The sequence below is a fragment of the Cupressus sempervirens genome, chromosome 8 (assembly GCF_028749045.1).
Source record: "Cupressus sempervirens isolate cs-2001-9-10 chromosome 8, ASM2874904v1, whole genome shotgun sequence".
In the NCBI taxonomy this organism is placed as follows: domain Eukaryota; kingdom Viridiplantae; phylum Streptophyta; class Pinopsida; order Cupressales; family Cupressaceae; genus Cupressus; species Cupressus sempervirens.
Window position 1 is genome coordinate 59,877,713 of NC_143125.1, and position 22,797 is coordinate 59,900,509.

Genomic DNA, 22,797 nt, shown 5'->3' on the forward strand with positions numbered 1-22,797 from the left:
AAGGAAAGATAACTACCTCCCTGCTCATCACTAGTAGGAGAACCCCATCCATAAACTGCTAATAATTGACGAGAAACATCAAAATATTGGCAAGCGATAGCAATGTCTCGCTCACTAACTCTCAACTAATTAGACACATGATGGTACTAGCTTGACTGTCTCCTACAAACCTCCCCTGATGCACTATCTAAAGGAGTATCCTCAAAGTTACTAGTCTCTAGAGTATTACCATCCATATCCTGTGAATCAACTCTAAAGCTCATATCAACATACAGAGTATGAAAATTTGTAGCACTTCTATCCAACTCCTTTGCACCCAAGGAAACTAAGTCTTCAAAACTGCCCACTGCATCCTCCTGGATGTCATCAATGCCAATATGATCCTAGGACTCATCCGTACACACTACCAAATATGAAAGATCATCAACACATTTCAGCAAGTATGGTCGACTAGATATATGAACAAAGCCCAACATCGGTGTATAAAAACTAATACCAACATTGGACAAGCTACTGGCACAAGAAAAGAAAACACTGTGCAATCTGCTAATCAAATCCATGATAGCACCCAAACAAACACTGCTACCAAAAAGTGTTAAAGATCTCCAATCAATTGAATCCCAAACGCCAATATAACAATCTTGAGTCCATATCTGTAAACTAGAATCAGCTGGTAACTCAAGAAAACTCCTCACCTGAGTAATATGACCAATACCAACTAACTCCACATACCTATCATGATGAGATAATGAAGTCACAATACTATCTTTGTTCACTTTCAGCTGGCTGGACAAATCATGTGAAGTACGACCAGCCTCAACCTCATGTGTCAAAGCATCTAACTATGCTTGGAATTCTTTCTTAGCAAAGTCATGAATGCAAAATGTCTGCTCATCTCTACCAGGTATCTCACCATCATGCACAACAAGATCCTCATAATCATCTTCTGAACCCACTATGTTGTAGTCACTACCTGTTGTAACTATACCATCCTGAATACCTATGATATCACCCTTTAACGACCTATATACAATTGTCTCAATTTGAGTATCAAGTTGACCATTACTATCAATCTACGTAATATCCTTTCTCACTACCTCCTGTGGCGGAGTAGAATCTGAGACCTCTACCTAGCTATAAGCTAGTTTCTCAAACTCCTCATGCAAGTTCTTGGTAATTGTGTCATCTACCCTGTGAGAAAATCTGCCAAATAGAAATCTAGTCAACTTATCCACCTTAGCTGGGTCAGACAACATGTCATTCATTATATGGTGGTGCTCAACCAACTATTTAGACATGTCATGGCTTATTTTCCTAAGTTTATCTCGAATGTCTAAATAACCATCCTTTCTACTGTTCTGACTCTGGATATCAATTTTCCAAGATCTTGTCCTCTGAGACTCTGTACTATACCTGTCCATTCTAGATAAAGTAGAGTGTAACCCCAATAGGTTATAACTTCTTCAAACACCAAGAACTAACATGCAATTGATTAGAAGTATCATGCAACTATATATTTTGACATGCAACTGATTAGAAGCAACATGCAACCACCAAATTCACCAAGAACTAACATGCAAATGATTAGAAGTAGCATGCAACCATAGATTTTGACATGCAAATGATTAGAAGAAACATGCAACCACCAAATTCACCAAGAGCTAACATGCAAATGATTAGAAGTAGGATGCAACCATAAATTTTGACATGCAAGATTTGGATAGTTGTCAAAACTGACATGCAAACTTCTATAAACCCTCAGGCTGGTAAGATCATAGCTTTGATACCACTGAAATGTCCCTTTACTGATTTTTTATGATATTTCAAACCTCTAATCAGATCTTTAAGATCAAACAACCAATATTTCAAATATCCACCAATTTCTCAATAAACCCCAAATCGGGTATGCCGAAAATAGTGCCAAAAACTTCACAGCTTCACATATTATTAATAAATCTGAAAGTGGACTTTTTAATAAAAATTTCAGCAGCATAACAGCCTACAAAATGATATTTCCAGATTTTTATAAAATTTACCCAACAGCTCCCAAACAAAGGATAAAAACAATGCTCATTGGGCTCCCGAAAACAACACAGAATAGCCCGAAAACACCACAAAAATACTAATAATCTATCATAGAAGTATAATAATGACCAAATACATATATTCAACTCTATTTTAACATCTAAAATTCTGAAATACAACAGCAACCCAAACTGATATGAAATACTCAACTGGAAACACCAAACTCTTACAAAAAACACAGCCGAAAACCCACAAATCTGCACTGTTTAGCACAAAGGAAAACTCTGCATGAGCATGCACATGGAATCACTTCAAACTCCCATCCTTAGCCTTACTAGAAAGTTACAAACTCTCATTCTTGGGTCTCCTTCTCCATAGGTTTGGCAGCCTCTGAAGAACAACAAAGCAATGCACAAAAATCAAGTTCTGGAATCAGCCCAAAATGCCTCCAAACCCCTTAAAAGAGGGCATAACCCTAACTCACGTCCAAGAGGGGTTAATAAAACATATTTTAATAATAATCTTCATTTATTAGTCCATTAGCTTCCAAAGATTATCCCCTTTTTCCAAAACTTCACCTTTTTGGGCCTGTCTGCCTTGGCAAAGATTATTATTTTTAATTATTTGAAAAGGGGACATGAGAGTAACCACTAAAAATGTAAATGACTATTACTAGGAGATTGGTTTATTGTTTAACCTATGATTCACAAATCTCCCTACAAGTGGTCAATAGCCTATTGAGTTTCCCTTGTGAGTATATCAATGTTGCACAACTTATTGTATAGAGAGAAAATTTTCTCTAACACCTTTACATTTTGCATCTTGGTTTCTACATCAACTTGTCTAAGTGAAATGGCACTAGATATCTTTTCAATAACTTTTGTATGAAACTTTCTTTTAGACCATTCTAAAAGTTTTATATTTGTGTCTAGTTCTTCATCCTTAATCTTGTCCACAATGTTGACAAGTTTCTCTATAATTGGCTTTTTTGTAGTTGAATCTAGGGGGTTGAAAGCATCAATAAATATATCTTTGATTTCATGGAATATTTTCTTTCACTTATGCTCCTTCACAATTTCTTTCCTTTTCTTATGCTATAAAGCATCCTAAAGAATATTCATTTCATCAAGAGTGATTGATGATAGATAAAACCTAGGTAATTAAGTCACTTCATCTAAGTTGACACCCTCAAATGATGTAGCATCAACACTCTTTGGTGTGATAGGACTTGGCCTTGATATTTGCAATGGAATGTCCTATGTACTTAGCCTTTGAAGAGTGTGACTATTGAGGGGAGATGTAGAAGCTGGTAAAATAACTAGTGTTTGTATAGTAATTTTCTCCTTAGTTGCATCAGTCAACTTGTTCTCTTCAATATTTTATCCTTTTTTTCTATACTTCACCTTGTGATGGTGGAATTGGTATAGGATTAGTTTCCTTACCCTTAGTTACTCGAGTTCCATCCTTGTCAATAATCACTATAGCTGGTAAACCTAAACTATTTAGGCTCGTTAATGATGTAGCTTCTAGTTGTGCCTCTACCTCTTTCATCTGAATGACTATGGTAGATAAAGCAGATGGGGTATGTGCACCAAGTGTGGTGCCAAAAAGGTGACACACTTTTTTTTCTAACTTTCAATAGTGTGTATGTGCTATAGTGCACACGCACTTTTTAAAAACCCAATTTTTTATAAATGGGTTGTATACTCATAGCCCATTCATTTTTTCTCCATTTTCCTACTCCCCCTCCTCACAGCACGTTTGCAGACTAAAAAAATTGAAGTTTTTCACCACTTTCCTTGTCAATATGCCTCCTCACCATCAAAGTTCAAGATCACGAGCATGTTGTATGTTGTTGAACCTTGTTTTTGTATTGTTTTATATGTTTTTTATATTGTTTTGTAGGTTTTTTTCAATTTTTCTTTAAATTTGTTTATTTATTTAGATTTCAATTGATTTCTTATTAGGAAATGTGAATAATGAACTAGTAAATCCCCAAGAAGATCAAAACTAAAACCCTCAACAAGATCCAAACCAAAACCCTCCACAAATAGAACAACAAATTTTTCAACCTACATCGATTGGCAGACCTCCTCCTGATAGACAAGAAAACATAATAAATGAAATAGAAAGAGGCAAAACTAAATTATAAGCACTCATTGGTAGGTTGAAAGCTTGTGGACAAACCAATCCAATGAGAGCTCAATTTGCATCCTCCCTTGAGTCCATTAAGACCCACATAGCTTATGTTAGTGGCCAGTTAGATATTTGGTGGGTTAAGAGGGATGAACAAAAAATATATTATGCAAATAAATTATCATATCAAGAGGGAGGATTTGTGCATTATTTAGAAAGCTTGGTGAACAAGATAGTATTAGAGAGACAACTAAATGGTTCCCCATCCATTGATGCATACATGATGGTATTAGAAATAATTTTTGGGATAGATGGTGGATGATTTTTGATGCCCCTCCTTGCAATAATCACGAGGTCCCAATGTATTTCTTAATGAAATTGTATCGTGAGTTTTCCCTTGGGGAGATCCCCAATTATTTTGATATATTAGACCCTCAGGGTAGAGGTGGAGGGTCATCATTTGAGAGGTTGGGAACATGTCATGACCCTAATGTAGTTAGGGCACCTATGGTCAAGCCACAAGGTGAGCATGTGACTATTCCTTCAGTTGTGAAGGAACATGTAGAGGTCAGCACTCTAGGGACTATTAGTGCTTAGACATAGACCCTCATTCATTGCATGAGTCCATTAGTTAAGGAGGAGCCTTCTACACGTCGCAGTCACATGAGATGGTGCAGATAATGGGCAAGTGATTGATCAATTTCTAAATGAGACATTTGGCATTAACACACAGGTAAATTACAATTATAATAAACTAATTTGATCACATTTCATATGTATAGTGAATGACTAATTAATTAGCATGTATTGACATTGTTTAAAATTCAGGGTCAAAGTGTTGGCAGCCCTAGCAGTAATCCCCCAGCCCCATTTTTCATCCCATCGATGGGTCCAGAGGTATGCATCAATTTAATCATTTAAATTAATACATATATTTATTAATTAATCATATGAAGGATTGACAAAAAAATTTATGCATGTGCATCAGTTCTCTACAGGATTGTCGACATTCACTATGGACTCTGAGCCTAGACATGATATGAGCTTTGTAGAGGTACATTTGTTTCATGTTAATTTAATTCATTTGAGTATGTTTTTTTCATGTTTCATGTTACATGTAACATGTATTGTATGACATGCAACTCTTGACATCTGAGACTCCTCATCTTTGGCAGTTCATCGATCATGGAGTGGTTGTAGCTATGGCTAGTTCATAGCCACTGACTGAGGTATGAAAGAATTTTTTTGGTTTTAGTTGTTGTTTATAATAGTTAGTATCAAAAATTCTAATGTTATTTATAAGTGATTACATTGATTGAATTGTTGTAGGGTCTTGTCACACCCGATCGTCCACGAGCCTTCGAGGTGGACTTGTAGAGCGACTATATGATGATGGTAAGAAAATAATTAACTTTGTGTGTACATATATTTTATTTCAATGTATAATAATTATTGATTCATATCTACTTTGTTTGTATAAGCTCAAGTTAGAGAAGAGCCTCAACAAGAGGACAAGTGAGCATGTGAGGATGACCCCATTATCACCATCATCTCCCTGTAGGCAACGATCGAAGACCTCTAGAGATTTGTTTCCTTCCCCTAATGGGAAGGAGAAGATATAGTTGATAGAAATACATGTATAGGCATCAGTGGACATATTTGATATACATTTGATGTATATATGGCATTTTATATTTGCTGTATGACATTTATTTGATGCATGACATTATTTAAATTATGACATTATTGGTTAATATATGATATGTTTGTTCATGTATGACATTATTGGTTATCATAATACATTATGTGTTTGTTAATGTATGACATTATTGTTAACATTTTATATTATATGTTTGTTCATGTATGACATTATTGGTTATCATAATATATTATATGTTCCTTCATGTATGACATCCATGGTACTCGTACCCACATACCCAAGTACTAGGTACATGTATCCCAAGTACCAGGTACTTAGTGGAGAGCATCATAGCTAAGGACCTTGATTGAGATTTTGGATTATTATTTTTGGATTTTTGTTTGTGTATCAACTCATTGTTTATCAAGCTTAATTCAATACCTAATCAATTCAAAAATTTGATAGAATATTGATTAACAATAAACTTTATCACTATTTAAGCATAAGTTTATCATTTCCAATATGTCATCATCATATGATTTATGATCTTGTTCATGTTTAAAGTTTTCCTTCTCCTTTATTTGTTTATCAAGCTTAATTCAATACCTAATCAGTTTGAAACTTTGATACAATATTGATCAACAATAAACGTCAAAGCTAGAAATTTATCATTTGCAATATGTCATTGTCATACGATTTATGATCTTCTTGTTCATGTTTAAACCTACCTTCTATGTTATGCATCTAAACATTTATCATAAATTATTATTACAAACATATAACAAATATGAAACTGAAAACAATACATTACATTTGCAAACTTTGTCACAATTCTTGATTTGAAAAATCATTGTCATGACTCATAAATTTAGGTTTTCTATAAATATAAAAGTATAATTAAAAATAAAGTTTGACATACCCAAGTATCCCCATCCCCTATTATAAAAAATAGTTGTACTCATACCTATACCCATATGTGTACCCTAAGTACCCCAAGTACCCCCGTCCCTATGCAATATTGCATATTATATGTGGATCTTGGTGTTTTCTATACACCTATGTGGTCTATAGGATCTCTTGCTACTTAGAACATCCCCTGAGCTTGCCCAACCTCCTCGCTATGTTAATTGATCCAAACTTGCAGCATCACGCCCTTACTCTTCTTGGAACAATATCCCTCCAAAGGTTTTATAGGTCTACTAGGGTACCATAGAACTCCCTAGTCTAACCAAGGTTTCCATGATGTCATAAGGTGTTATTAGAACACTTGTACTATGCTTGAATGGATAACAACAATGGGTTGGTACCTGATTTCAAGATTTCTTCACAAAAGGGCTACAAGGAGAGCCCCTAATTAAGCCTCCACCCAGATTTCCAGGGCCAATAGCTCCTTTGTCTTAGAGTTTCAACACCTCTAGCCTTAAGAAAAATTCACACATAGGACCCATGCTCAAGGATTTTTAGGGTCTCAAGGTGCATACAGGCCTTACAACAAAAATAGAAAAATTGAGGGTTTGGTAGGGTTTTCTTGGCATCCTGTTGTGCCCAAATTTAAGAAACCTTCCACACTTCATCAAGACTCCTCCTCCACATGTTATAACCTCCTCATACCCCTCTTCAATCCCTTAGAAGGGTAAGTCTTCATTCTTCAAGCTTTTCTCTCAAGAGTTCTTTCTTTGATGATAGTCCCTAGCTGGGCATTGCCTAGCTCACCTAGGGCTTGGTCAAAGAATTCTTTGCACTCACTTTCAGGGCCCTTGCTTGTATAATATAATACATTAGGGTCTATAGCCTTGAAATCTAGAAGACCATGGAATTTCCACAGTGGAGACAAGACTTACAACCCTTTCATGATAAACAACTCCAAAACTGGCAACAGATAGGTATCTTTGAAGAAATTAACAAAACCTTTCAAAACTTGGTCACAAACTATAACTAATGCATGGTGAATATAGAGGCTGCAAGTATCTAATGTTTTTTAGCTATTACAGAGAACTTTCATATATCTATTTCTTGACCTCATTCAATCCATGTCTCCTGGCTTAAGGCTCTACTTTCATGGCATTAATATCCTTAAAAGTGTATTATGCCAATGCTTTAAGATAATGGGATGCATTTCCCATGTTCATTTATGAAAAAATTAATGCAAAGTGCACAACAATGGAAGCACAATACAAGGCCAATCTCTAATCAACACATCAAAAATGTTTCAAGGTTTGAACTGATGGCTTGTTCTTCTTTATAAGTATCTACCCCTCCTAGAAACCACTAAGAAAGGTTTCAAATCTTACCACCCACAAGTAAGACACAAAGCAACTTGATCCAAAATTGAGCAATAAGGACAAACTCCAATAAATAGTGAAAAATGGGGATTTTATGGTTCTAGATGTTACAACTTCCAACAAAGGCTTGGATCCACTTAGTTTTAACCCAATTAAGGCAAATCAAACACTAGTTGCACTCCCAACAACTCACAGTCCAATTTGCAAGAATAGACCTAGAATCCTATTAGGTCTCCAAACACTAATTTGTACCAATAACTTTAAAACTCTCCAAAAGACCTGAGGAAAAAATTATAGTTTTAGGTACCCTCTTCCAAGTTCTCATAGACTCCAAAGTTGTAGAGACCAATTCTACTCTAGCATATCATAACCATAACCAAGTACGTAGACCTAATTAGCTAGTTTAGGCTTGGTTTTCAAGGAAATTTGTTAAGAATGGGTGCATAGGATCAAATATCCACTCCTAGGATGTTCTAATCGCTTAACCAACAACACTTTGTTTGATCATCAATTCTTCAAACTCTCTCCATCACTCTAATTAGTCTAATTTCTTCAAAACTAGGTCAAATACATGAGGATATTTGACCTAGGGCTTGCTCCCAAAAATCACAAACTTAAACTCCTATTTCAAAGCTACAAAAATCCTTTAGTATACACCCTTAACTTGCTCCATGCTAGTGGAGAAGGAATTCCACTAGTAGATTAACTAGTTAGGGTCATTTAAGTGCCCAAACCTTGAAATCAAGGGTTTCTTAGATCAGCAAACTAATAAATTCAATAAATTTTGAAAGAGAATAGGTAAAGACTTAAAATCAAAGCCAAAATTTCCTAGATAGGTATTATCAACTTTTTAGTACATAAAGTTCATCTTGTAGGCCTTAAGTTCCATACTATACTTGCAAAATTAGGAAAATGCACTAAAACACAACAATTTCTATGATTTGAAAGCAATATAACAATTGGATCTTCTCTGCTGATCCATCTTCAAATTTCTTGAGCCTATATTGGCCATTTTCAACTACTTTACCGAACCACTTGATAGTTTGGACCATTGGGTTGCTCAAACAAAAAGTTGCTTAGCAAAATTGTAAAAGTTGCTTAACAACTTTTTGCAATTTTTGTGCTATAGCAAGAAATATTGAAAAACTTGCAAGAAGTGTTGCAAATTGGATTTTATTGACTCCTAGAACCTTATTAGGTTCCCAAACCTCTAGAAACACCCTGAAAACATAAAATGAAAGAAAATCACCCATTAGGACCAAATGATGCCCAAGGTTTATAGTCATACCAAGAGGTCTTGTGTCCTTTACAAGATGGATGGGTCATAGGAAGATCATTAGATCTACCCCTAGACCTAATTAAAACATATAAATGAAAAATAGTTAGGTGTTCTACGCCAAAACTACTTTCCTAAACCTTTTTGTTCTTTAACTTCTTGAATTTGACGCTTTGTCTACTATAGAAATCATCTTTCACATCACCAACGAGACAACCACGAACTTCATTATTTTGACATCTTTTGGAATCCCTTTTCTGATTTAGGCCATGACTTTTGGAGCACCTATTGTCATCTTCTTTAACACTACTATTGCCATAATGCTATAACTGTCACATTCTCCAAAGGGAAAACCTCACTATTTCAATGTCTTATCCTTAATACTATTACAATTGCACAACTTTGGCCTTCTATATTTGTTAGGTTCTTATTCATTAGATCACAATTATTCATAACAATATAATAATATATTGATATAGTGTAGCCTCAAAATCACCATATATCACTAGTGCACTAACATGTATGCAAAAATATGTGAAAGCCTTTGTTGAATTCTTAGTTTATGCAAGGTGAAACTTGTAAATTTATTCTAATAGAGTTCAACATTGAAAAAATAGGAGTACATAATAACTTTCCTCAAACTACCAACCTACCACCACCTAAATGGCATTTGGAGCTCTTCATCATAGCTTTAGAACTGTGATTGTTCTTTTGTCGTTATCCCTTTGTGAACTAACTCATAACTTTACAACTCATTATAGTATTTGACTGTGAGTCATCTTGCACGTATAGAACTAAGTTTTTTGTTAAAAGATCCTTGAAACATTTTAATTTAATACTCCTACTATAAATAGTACTAAATGTCTTCTATTCTATTACACATGATTACTAGATTTATTAAGATTGTTGTCTCACTATGTCTTATTAATTTTTAAATTCACTATCATATGATCCATTAAATTGGTTCTTATATACCTCTACCACAAAGGTTCTCCATGCTTTTTATTATATGAATATAATCTATGTGATATAGTAGTAAACTAGCTTTTAAGAGGTTTTTCATTATACTTTAATAAATCATTGATCTCAACTAAAAACCTCTATTCCATTTGCACATAACTACTACATAGGCTTCTCACATGTACTTTTTCACTTGTTTGGACTGAGCATTATTTTTATGCTTAATTGAAAGAAATTTCATAATGATTTTAAATATTGTCATGATCATACTTTTCCATTTGACATTCTTTTACTTATTCCATCTACATAGGAAACAATTCCACTTTCTTTAACCCTACCACAAAGCCCTAGAAATGAACACAAATATTAAGTTTAATACCATGTCATTATATTCATGGAAATTAGCATTTTGATAAAGATTTAAGAGTTTTTTTAGAGATATTGATAGTTACACTACTTTAAAGGTTTAAAAAGTTGTTCATCACACTCACTACTGTTTCCTTTAATATTTTCCTTTGATCTCATACCTTCGTAATGCCTTTACCTTATGCATTGATTATCATTAACATTGTTTTGAGAATTATAGTAGCCTTTTATTTGAAACCCTTCATGAATATCATCTCCCTTAGTCTATGACATACATCCCAACCAATCATTACTTGGAATGTAACACTTTCCATAGTCTTTCTTAGGGACATTTTGGTTCGGCATGCCTGAGAACATTTGAGTGCTCAATGGGATAGGAAAAGGTTGGGTTTAGTGTTTACTTAGACACCCAAAGCTAATAGAATAAACAGTTTAATCCCGTGATGAAAGGTGAGAGAGATTTGGTAGCTGACAACTTTGTACTGGCTAACACTACAAGTTTCAACATCACTTGAGATGGCATTAATAAATCAAAACATAGTAAGATCTCCAAAAAGTGAGAGAGGTTATTGTAGGTCTCTACAACATGGTCCTATAGGAATTGGAATTTCATACATACCTTGCATGAGCTCTGAGATATGTCCCATCAAAGATCACTGCCCTATGGCATTTAGTGACCCTTAGGGACATTTGGGTTTGGCATGCCCAAGAACGTTTGACTGCTCAATAGGATGGAATGAGGTTGGAGATAGGGTTTACCTAGCCACCTGGAGCTAATAAAATAGACAGTTCAATCTCGTAATGAAAGGTGAGAGAGATTTGCCAGTTGGTAACTTTGTACTGGCCAATACTACAAGTTTTAGCATCACCCAAGATGGCGTCACAAAATTAAAATAGAGTAAGATCTCCAAAAAGAAAGAGAGGTTATTATAGGTTAGTACAACATAGTCCTAGAGGAACTAGAATCACATCCATATCTCACGCGCGCTCTGAGATATGCCCCATCAAAGATCGATGCCCAATGGCATTTAGTGACCCTTAGGGATGTTTTGGTTCGGTGTGTCTAAGAATGTTTGAGCACTCAATGGGATAGGATGAGGTTGGGGATAGGGTATAACTAGCCACCTAAAGCTAATGGAATAGACAGTTTGATTCCATGATGAAAGGTGAGAGAGATTTGGCAATTGGCAACTTTGTATTGGCCAACACTACAAGTTTCAGCATCACCCAAGATGGTTTTGCAAAATCAAAACGGAGTAAGATCTCCAAAATGTGAGAGAGGTTATTGTAGGTCTCCATAACATAGTCCTATAGGAACAAGAATCACATCCATACCTTGCACAAGCTCCAAGATATGCCCTATCAAAGATTGCTACCCTATGACATTTAGTGACCCTTAGGGACATTTTGGTTTGGTGTGCTCGAGAACATTCGAGCACTCAATGAGATGGGATGAGGTTTGGGATAGGTTTTACCTAGCCACTTGGAGCTAAAAAAATAGACAGTTTGATCCAATGACAAAAGGTGAGAGAGATTTGATAGTTGACAACTTTGTATTAGCCAACACTATAAGTTTCAGCATCACCCGAGATGGCATCACAAAATCAAAATGGAGTAAGATCTCCAAAAAGTGAGAGACATTATTTTAGGTCTCCACAACATGGTCCTATAGGAACTAGAATTGCATCCATACTTCACATAAGCTCTGAGATATTCCCAGTCAGAGATCACTGCCCTATGGCATTTAGTGAACCTTAGGGATTTTTTGGTTTGGTATTCTCGAGAACATTCAAGTACTCAATGGGATGGGGAGAGATTAGGTATAGGGTTTACCTGGCCACCCAGAGCTAACAAAATAGATAGTTTGATCCCATGATGGAAGGTGAGAGAGATTTGGTGGTTGGAAACTTTGTACATGGTTTCGTAAAATCAAAACTGAGTAAGATCTTCAAAAAGTGAGAGAGGTTATTCTAGGTCTCTGTAACACTATCCTATAAGAACTAAAATCACATCCATACCTCACACAAGCTCTGAGATATGCCCCGTCAAAGATTGATACCCTATGGAATTTAGTGACCCTTAAGGACATTTTGCTTTGGCATGCCTGAGAATGTTTGAGCACTCAATATGATGGGACAAGGTTGGGGATAGAGTTTACCTGACTACTTGGAGCTAACAAAATAGATAGTTTGATCCCACAACAAAAGGTAAGAGAGATTTGGTAATTGACAACTTTGTACTAGCCAACGCTACAAGTTTCAACATCACTTGAGATGGCATCACAAAATTGAAACAGAGTAAGATCTCCAAAAAGAAAGAGAGGTTATTGTAGATCTCTATAACATGGTCCTATATGAATTGTAATTTCATCCATAACTCGCATGAGCTCCAAGATATGCTCCGTCAAACATCACTACCCTATGGTAATTAGTGACCCTTAGGGACGTTTTGGTTTGGCATGCCCAAGAACATTAAAGAACTCAATAGGATAGGAAAAGCCTAGGGATAGGGTTTACCTAGCCACCCAAAGCTAATGAAATAGACAGTTTGATCCCATGACCCTTTTTCCACTAAATTGCAAATTTGAGTAATTTTTACAACTTTCAACAATGCACCTTTGCACAAAAAGTGAAATTTTTACATTTTTCACTTGATTCCACTTCTACGACTTGGAAAAGGTTTGATAACACTAAAATAACTTATTTTCAAATACTCAACCCTTCACCAATTCCCAACCTCCTGCAAAGTTGACATCTTTTTTGCAATTTTTTTTAATTTTTGACATCTTAACTCCTAAATGCTTAAAAATTAACCTAATGACCCTAAGTACCTTTATAACCTTCTAAGAAACATAAAAATTATTTTTTCTTTGAAAAATCACCTATATTGCTCATTTCTGACCCCTTGGTTCAATTTGGCACTCTGCCTTATAATGGCACCTAGAGTCCAATCGACCTTACATCTTGGGTCTTATGACATCTTTGGTATTATTGGATAGGTATTTGAATCACCTTTCATCTGCATTTGGTTTCAATTTTTTATCTATTCATTTGTGCACGTTATTGTTGTTTTACTAAGGGTTGCTTGGTTAGTGTTGTAACATGACTAGTTTGTATTCATAGACTTCTAAATTGCAACCCAATGGTGAGACTAGGTTGATTTTAAGTGGGAAGAAATTTAAGGGAGTATTTTTACATTTGATAGAGTTTCAAGGGTAGAAAATATGGTTTTCTATTTTTTCTTGCAAGCCCTAGGCTGAATATCACCATGTATCCAACCCTATTTTAAAGAAGTGGTCTAGAACTCCCAAATTTGTCATTGTGACACAAGGTAAGGGTCTATTTGTTTTTTGGAATGGTGAGGGAGACTCCCAAGTGGCTATGTTGATTCTATGACCCCATCTCTTGGCACTTGCTTTGGAAAGCCAACCTAATTAGGCCTATTAGGACTATGAACCCAGTTGGTGTTTGGGTATGCTAGAGTAGGATCATTTCATAAGACTTTGGGATCTTAAAAAGTCTGGAAAAGGGTATTCAAAAATTTATTTTATTTGCCACTTTGTTTGGAGAGTTTGGGAGTTAACCCTTGAAAACTAGAAATAGATCTACTAGGATTCCTAGGCGTAGATTTGGGAACTAGGTCTATTGGTGGTGTTTGAACCTTGATAGTGGATGAATCCTAGTGGGATATGTCTGAGTATGACAAAAAAAGTCTTTTTTTGAACCCTTGAAAGTATTTCCTCTAATTTACCCTATTTTGCCTAGTTGAGGGCTAGTGTCCCTAAAGCCTAATTGAGACCCAAGCTTGCTATGAACCCTAGGGAGAGGGTAAGACCTTGGAGAAGTGAAGTGCACTTGGAAAGACAAAGGTTAGCATTGGGAAGAGGTTGGTAACTTTTCCTGACATCTTGTAGTGTGTTGGGTGCTGCTAGGCTCTATAGGAGGTGATGATAGATTGTGGCTGTAGACTCTGCATGAAATTTGATGTCATAGGTATAGTAGTGGGAGATCTCCCTAAAGGAGGACATGGTTTTATGTAAAAAAGTCAAATTAATCATTATAAACATGGTGTAGGATCAACTAATATATCTTGGAAGTGATTTCTTGGTCAGATTTGAAGAGGTCCTAGTTTTTTACCTTGTTTGGTGAGGGTTTTATAAAAAGTACATGTAGAGAGTTGATGGGTTCAATCCAATTAAAGAATCCTCACTTTAGGATCATATTAAGATACCACTTTGTAAACGGAGGGGTTTTTATGCCTTAAAAGTGGCCCATGGTGTAATAGCAGAGACTTGGCCCAAAGCAGCCATACCTCATCTTTTGATATGTTGTAGACAAGTGAAATGGGTATCTTAATCTTCAATATATTTTTCTTGATGTTATAAAAAAATGTGGAGAAAAATGCAAGAGGACAACATTTTATCCAAGACAACAATATTTTATGCATTTTTTCTCTTTTTACATCATCACTTTAGGAAAGTGAAAATATTACTACCCTAGTTTGAAAATCAAATCTATTCTAGTTATCTTATTGAATTATTGTATCTTCTTTCACGCTAGTTACAACTAGATATAAGAATGCCAAGGAAAGTGACCTAAGACTATATGGAAGAGGAATGGAAATTTTCTCAAGGATTCACCAATTAAATTTCTAGACACTGTTCATGTTGGGACTCAAAATTGCCTTCCTGATTTTGAGTACCATTGAGAAATCAAGCGCCATAAATGCTTTTTGATGAGATTGTACTTGGCTGTACCTTTGAGCCCCGTGAGGTGTTTAATGTTTCTAACACCTTCCATTCAGCATGTCCATGTGTTCCATGAGGTTAAATTGCCATCCCGAGCCATTTCATGAAGTTTTGTTTTGAGCTAGTGTCAAATCTGCATTTTCACCTAAGTGTGAAACAATGATATGAGGTTATGTTTGCATCTAAATATCTTGCACCCAAAAAAAAATTGTGACTCTTTTCTTTGGGAGTGTCTAGTGTCCATACCCAGGAAGGTTTTGAATCCCTCAAAGTTGGTAGTTAACTATTTTCATGCTGATGCACATTGCACATAATTCTGGGAAGCCTTGTTTGACATGTTGTAACTTTTGACCAGTTGACCCAAATACTAAATTTCCTTTTGCATTGCATTGTAGAAGTTAGAGACTTGTTATGTTTTGAGTTTCAGCTCATTATGAATCCATTTGATCAGTTTTCAAATGCAATTCGAAATGAAATTTCTATCTTTTTACTAAAGTTAGCATTTGCAGGATTGTTAGGACCCCTATTCGTGATGCTATATCTTGAAATCCATGATAGGTGAGGGAAAATGGATTGTACCACTATGTTGTCCTCTGAAAATACTTTAATTGTGCCAGTTTTTACATCTTGACGAATCCATTTGCATACTTTTTTAGGTCAATTCCATTTGCAAAAATCACTCTGTCAATGTTTCCAGTTTGCAAAATCCAAGTAGCCTAATTTTACCGTTTTCCATTTGCGTCCTGTTATTCATCATGAGCCCAAATCATAGATCCATACCCTCCTTGTGACAAAGAACCAATGTCCCTGTTTTCATTTCCCCATGTGCTCATTTGCGCAGTTGTCAAAGCAAAATCTGAACCCAATTTAGTGTTTTCTAACAAGTTTTCTTGCAGGCAATTCTAAGAAGGTAACTTCAACAGCGAATATTTATTGACTAGAAATTCCTCATGAGGCAAGATTTGATAGGGTGAAAGTATGCGGAACAGAGAATCAGTGTGTCTAATTTTAGAGCCCGGTCAGAGGTTTGGATCAGTTTTTAAGGCTAGTCAACAGACCTTCTGGTACCAATTTGATAGTTTTCAAGAAAGTGATGAAATGAGTTTTAATTATTTGTTCAGTAATCAATTTTGATTTAGTTAATGTTGAATGATTCAGTAGGCCACTCTAAGATGTTAGTTTTTTGGAAACAAAATTTTTTTTAGTCAGACCCACTTAAGGGCCCAACTAATCGAAGCTTTTCTTGACATGTGTATTTTCTTCAATAAATGGAATTGTAAAGATGCACAGTATATTTTTGGAGCAACAACAATCACATCTTTTATCGAAATAGGATTGATAATTTCAAATAACAAGCAAAAATATTCCACTTTAGAGAAGTTAATTGTCCATAACATCATCAGAGCAAAAAGGGCAAGCCTTAGCAAAAGGTAGTAGAATCTTCAATCTTCAATCCTCAAATGATGCAACAGATGCATGGAGGCTCCATCAAATGAAAGGACTTTGGCTTGTTAATGAGGAATTTGAATACATTATTGAGATAAGCACACTAAGAAGCAGTGAAAGAGACATTAAATTGTTAACATATTCAGATATCCAGTCCATGCAAAAGCAGGGAGTACTATATATCATGATGGGGAAGAAAATGAAGATGATGAACAAATTTCAAGGGTTGTCTTATTTGAAAATATCAAAGACCAGCTTTTTGGTTTGCACTAAAATGAAGTTAGCTTTTCTTTGATTGTCCAGTTGATTGATGGACCAATCAGTCAGTGGAGTTGTACTAATAGTTCAAGCTGGATGCGAAAAATTGCTAATCTGGACTCTTTATCTGATCATTTCTTTGAAGAAGTACAAATTGTGCAACATTCTTTAGTTGAGAAGCAAATGACTTCAAAGTAAAATTGATATGGAAATGATTTTTGGGAGTGTTGATTCATTGTTTAAGACAAAAGATCGCACCATGCATTTGAAGAAAAGTTACTTCCAAGAGATTACAATGAAGATTTAGATACTGAGGTCTCAAAGAAAGAAGATGATATAGAATCTTTACTTGGAAAGCTAGGATTGAATCTTAATCCTAGTAAAGAGGTTGAGATTAACGATCCTCTTGTTTGGAAAAGATGCACTAAATAGAGGAGAAGTCAATGCCATGAGAAGAGGAAGACGCTCAGAGAAAAATGGAGCCCCATGATGGAAAAGGGAGCTGATGGCAAGAGGAAGGAGCATGCAGGTCAAAGCAAATAAACCCACGGATTAAGGAAATGAGTAGCCCACAATTAATATCCAAATGCACATCTATAAATTAAAAAAAATGGAGAGGAATGACCCACAACTAAGATAGTAGAAGTTGTAGTAGGCATGAAAACAAGCTCACACAAGTCAGAGGCAATCCAAGGCCAAAGATAAACCATGCAAAGAGGAGATGCATTGCAAGGGAGGCATCCATCAAGAAGAGGCAGTCGGCATGCACAGGAAGGAAAATCGGGCAAGTTGCAAAATCAAACACAATTAAAAGGAACTCCATGCAGGGTAGGGAAAAGCAGTTAATAGGAAGTGGAGGCACTGTTGAAGGTCACATTTCTCACTATTGGCTTTGTCATTGGACTCGGAAGGACAACAATCAAACTCATCTGATAGGATACGAGAGCCCTCATACACTCTTGGATTGAAACAAAAACCTTAATTGATTATATTGATTTTCCCACGAGGCTCTTCCTCATTTAGGTCAACAAAAGTGCAGTCCGGATGTAGCTTGTGAGCATGTATAAAGATGAAGCAAAAAGGATACTATAAGTCAAATAGGCAGAAGGGGAAGCCAAGGCAAGATATCCTATTGGTGTTGGGGTCAAGTGCTACATGTTTTCCTCTAAAACTCTACATTTTCTCCACTAAAACTCTGCAATAGAGGCGTCTCAGTCAGAGAAGATACCTGTAAATGAAGAAAAGGCTCACACTAGATCCAAAAGCTACCCCATGTATCTGAAAAGAAGAAAGACTAGACAAAAAGAGTGGATCAATAAAAAATACAATGGAAGCCTTTATCCCAAATTTCCTGGGAGAAGATATTTTGAATTCTTTAAATACTAATCAACATTCATAATGTGATTTCTTAAAGACATCGAATTTTACAAGCCAAAGAAGGCATGTAGTGCATAGGTGGGTCTGACTGGACAGCTGGTAGGGCGCTAAAGCATAATTTTAAATGAAATTGCACTGATGATGCCATGTGGCACAGGGACACATGTCACAATGGCACTTCCCCGCTAGCATAGTCAGCATCTGCTAACTATTCATGTAGGAAAGTGGGCAAGTGCCATGTGGTAGTAGGTCCCGCGCACATGACAAGGTGGCAATCAAGAGCAATTTGAAATGGAGGTCCCAGATTGTGATATGTGTCACAATCCAACAAACAACACATTTCTACAAGATAGAGTTGCAAGGTGGTTAAGAAATGTGGGATTACGAGCATGTGCCACATGTCAGCAGGTCCCAATGGTGCTGACATGGCAGATGATGCATGGGCTCGGGCCAATCAAACACTGTCACGTGGCGATCGGTCAACAGAGGTTTGACCCCTAATTTCAAGGAAAGGAAAAAAATTTTAATTCATAAATTTTTTACTATTTTATTTCCTTTCAAGTGGGTATGCATTTAGATTGATTTTAAATCAAAAGAGCATTTATTCTAAAGTTTTAACTTTAGATATTTTTAATTTTTTTGAAAATTTAAAATGCAAACTTGAGTTTTATAGCAAGGGGGGATTTTTTTCAAACTAACTTTTGAGGGGCTTTGGTAGGTGAATATAGCGATGTTATCTATTGTCAGAACCAGGAGAAACTAAATTTTTTGAATATGGGGTTAGTTTTTTCACAGGTGGTCGTTGGTACATGCTACAAGAGATTTTGTCTCTTTGATTGATTTGTGTGTTCTAAGGGGTGTTTTGACTATCTAGTTGCAGAATTCAATGAGAAAATATTTAAAACATGTTTAGAAGGTCCTGTATGTAGTATATTTCAATTCTATAATGTTTTGGCTTCAATGTGATTAAAATTTGGCATCAGAAATCAGTTGTGATTTGGAATCAAATATCTTAGATATTTCTTGCCTTGTAGAAGCCAAATGATGGGATTTGATTCTGGCAGTTGAAGAGAGAGATTAGAGAGAGTCTTTTCATGGCAAAGAGAGGGAATTTCATGTGGACACATGTCAGGCATAGATCAGATCCGAGAATTCATCTTCTCCTTTATCTCTCTATCTTTCATTCTTTGTAAAAGTTTGGCAGTTTTCTTTGGGTAATACCAGCAGGGTTCCAGTGTTTTACTGTGAAACCATTTTCTTTAGCATATTCTCTCTTGTATGAATAGCATTAGGAAGGATAATACAGATAGTTCAGATTTGTTAGGTGTTTTCTATGTTTTCATTGCATGCATATGGTTGTATTGTTTCAAAGAAATTAAAACAAAGAACAGTAGGTTGAGTTTCATCTTTAATCTTGTCTCCTATCTCAGTGAGCTTCAATGTTTTACGATCTTTGAACAAAGAGTCTAGATGGTAGTTATAGTCCCTTAAGGTTGTATGTTGTCTTATTGTTGCTTGTAACTCAAGGGGTTATGTAAATGCTTTAGTGAATCAATAGGGTTGCAGGTTTATTGAGAAGGATATCATGTAAGAATGAGGTTTGGATTGAGCACCGATATTTATTTACAAGGTAAATAGATAGATCGTATATCTGAATATATACATAAGTACCAGATATCCATATGTATGCATTTGATTCATAGATTTTCCCAATGGATTAGGCACTGGTCAGCTACAGGATCATTAAAGTCTTATTGCTATATATCTAAGGGTTTGTTGAATTCAACATTATTAATCAAACATTCTTTCCCTATTATGTCGAAGAGCTAGAACAGTCTAACCCTCACTCAACTTATGAATTTCATAGATTTGCATTTAGCTACTATAGATCTGTGTAATTGCATGAGCTATTAGGAGAAATAAGGGGTTTTCATTTGTGTTAATATGTTTAGATTTATGTTTTAAATGCACTTGTACCATATCTTAGAACCTAAAGGTTAACCCGCCTAGGTTAGGCAGAGCTTGAAGTGAAGAAGGAGTTATGCCTTATAGTTGGCCCAAGACTGTAGTCAGGTGCATTCATCATAGAAATTTTCTAGCCTTAGATGCATTGGTCTGGTTTCTTGGTCATTTTCAAAACTATTAAATCAGGAGCCAACAATTCAAAAATAGACAAAGAGGGAAGATCCAATTGTAAACTTTCAAATCAATAAAATATACCTATTTTAGTGCAATTATTTGAAATTTTGAAAGTACAGTACAAAATAATAAGGGGCTAATGATGACCTTTCTAATCTAAAAGTTGATGCTAAGTGTCTGAAGGCTTTTGGTAGTGGTTTGAAGTTTTTATAGGCATAATACAAAAATTCAATTATAAACATCCAAATACTACTATCTATCAAAGGTCATGATTTAGTCTTAAACAAATTCATTTCTCTTCAAATCTCTTACTTGTAGCCAAGCTCATTGAAATGCCTCTCATTGGAATCTAGGCCATCTGGATGCTCTCAAATCTTGACTACCAAGACCAAGGCAACTCTCTTGTTGGAATCCATAATCTTGGTTTACGTCTTCTTTCAAGTTGATTTCAACTTGTGAGAAAAATTATTATTTTAGAAACATCTTCAAATTAACTAACATAATACCTAGTTGTATAGAGGATTTATCCACCAAATTAATAGCAATTAAAGATTAAAATCTGAATCTTGACAAATGATAGTGAACATCTACCCATTTCATAACAATAGAACAACTTAAATGAAAACAATGTCTTGAAACAACTTCTTTGTCTAACTACAAGGTTGGGTTCTATCTCTCTCCACAACTCAATTTTCATATAGCAAGAGAGTATGATGGACTGGTAATCATCTATTCTTATCATCAAGTATGTGCTTAAAAATTATTTACCACATGAAATGAAATGCAAAGAGTAGAAATAGAATTTGAGTTAACCACTTTAATACTTGTGTGATATTTCCTTATATTCTAATTTTCTTTCCTAGATCTGCAAGTTTACACTTCTTTAGGCTTGAATTTTATGTTTTTTAAAGTCTTGATTTTTGTCCAAAATCTAATTTTTGTTTATTCTTATTCTAAAAATGCCTTCAAACTCCTCAAAAATTCAAATGCCAAATGTGAAATTCACTAACTAAAATCATGTCTACTCTTCTCTTTGACTATTTTATAGTTAGTTGGTTGTAATGAGATCTTTAAAAATCATTGTATACAAGGTTTGATGAATAAATGCCACCATCATTTCTTCTCAACTTTGCACCATCCTACACCTTGGCAATCAAAGACATCCATCAACCTAATATTTTTGTTTAAATTCCATGTCTTCAACAAGAATTTTTGGTGTAGGGCACTTTGACCATCTCCCATGGAATCTTGATGAGTATGGTTTGAGTCTTGATAGATTGTGAATTAGTTGTTTCATATCATGTTATTAGGTGTTCAAATTAAGGTCATATTGACCAATTTCATGTTTTAAGTGTTATGAGTCATAGTGAATAAAAAGCAAAAAAATGCTATGCAAAGGCATAAATGGAATATATGATAGTATTAAGATGTTATAATATGATGATAAAACTTTTAAGGTACTTAAGAAAGTGTATTAAAACTTAAAATGCAAAATATGGAAAAGGTGTAAAATTGCTAAAAAGTGCAATCAACAAATTTTGTAAAATTGAAAAAGTATAGTCTAAAATGAACAATCATCCATATTGTTAGAACTTCTTAGGAAGGTAAAGAGTCATGTTTTTCTATAAATAAATGTAATCTCATATCAAGAGAGATATAGAATGAAGGGGGGAATTTTTGGAGAAGAGAAATGAAGTGTTTTGTATATAGTTGTGAAATGGAAATCAATATTTTGGTGTAATATTGCTGCTATATTAGCATTTAGATTTAAAATCTTCTATCCTCTCTTAGGAATTCATAGTTATGATGATATTTAAAGTTTCCTATTTATGGTGAAGAGCATAATACTTCTGTGGTTGAGAGAACATTTGTCTGCTATCATTAAATATTATTACCATGAATACATTACTTCTTGTTTGGATAGTAAATTCTATAATTTTTCAGAATATGGTGTGATAATGATTACATATTCTCATTCGTGGAGATAGTGGAAGGTATTAACGGTTCCCATGGTTGTTCTAGATTGTCCTCTTACTAAGTTAACACCTTAACTTGTTCCTTGCAAGGGAGATGCCCATAAATCAACAAGTTACTTGCTGCTACATACATTAATAGTGAATCAACAATTTGAAAATAAAGAAAATGT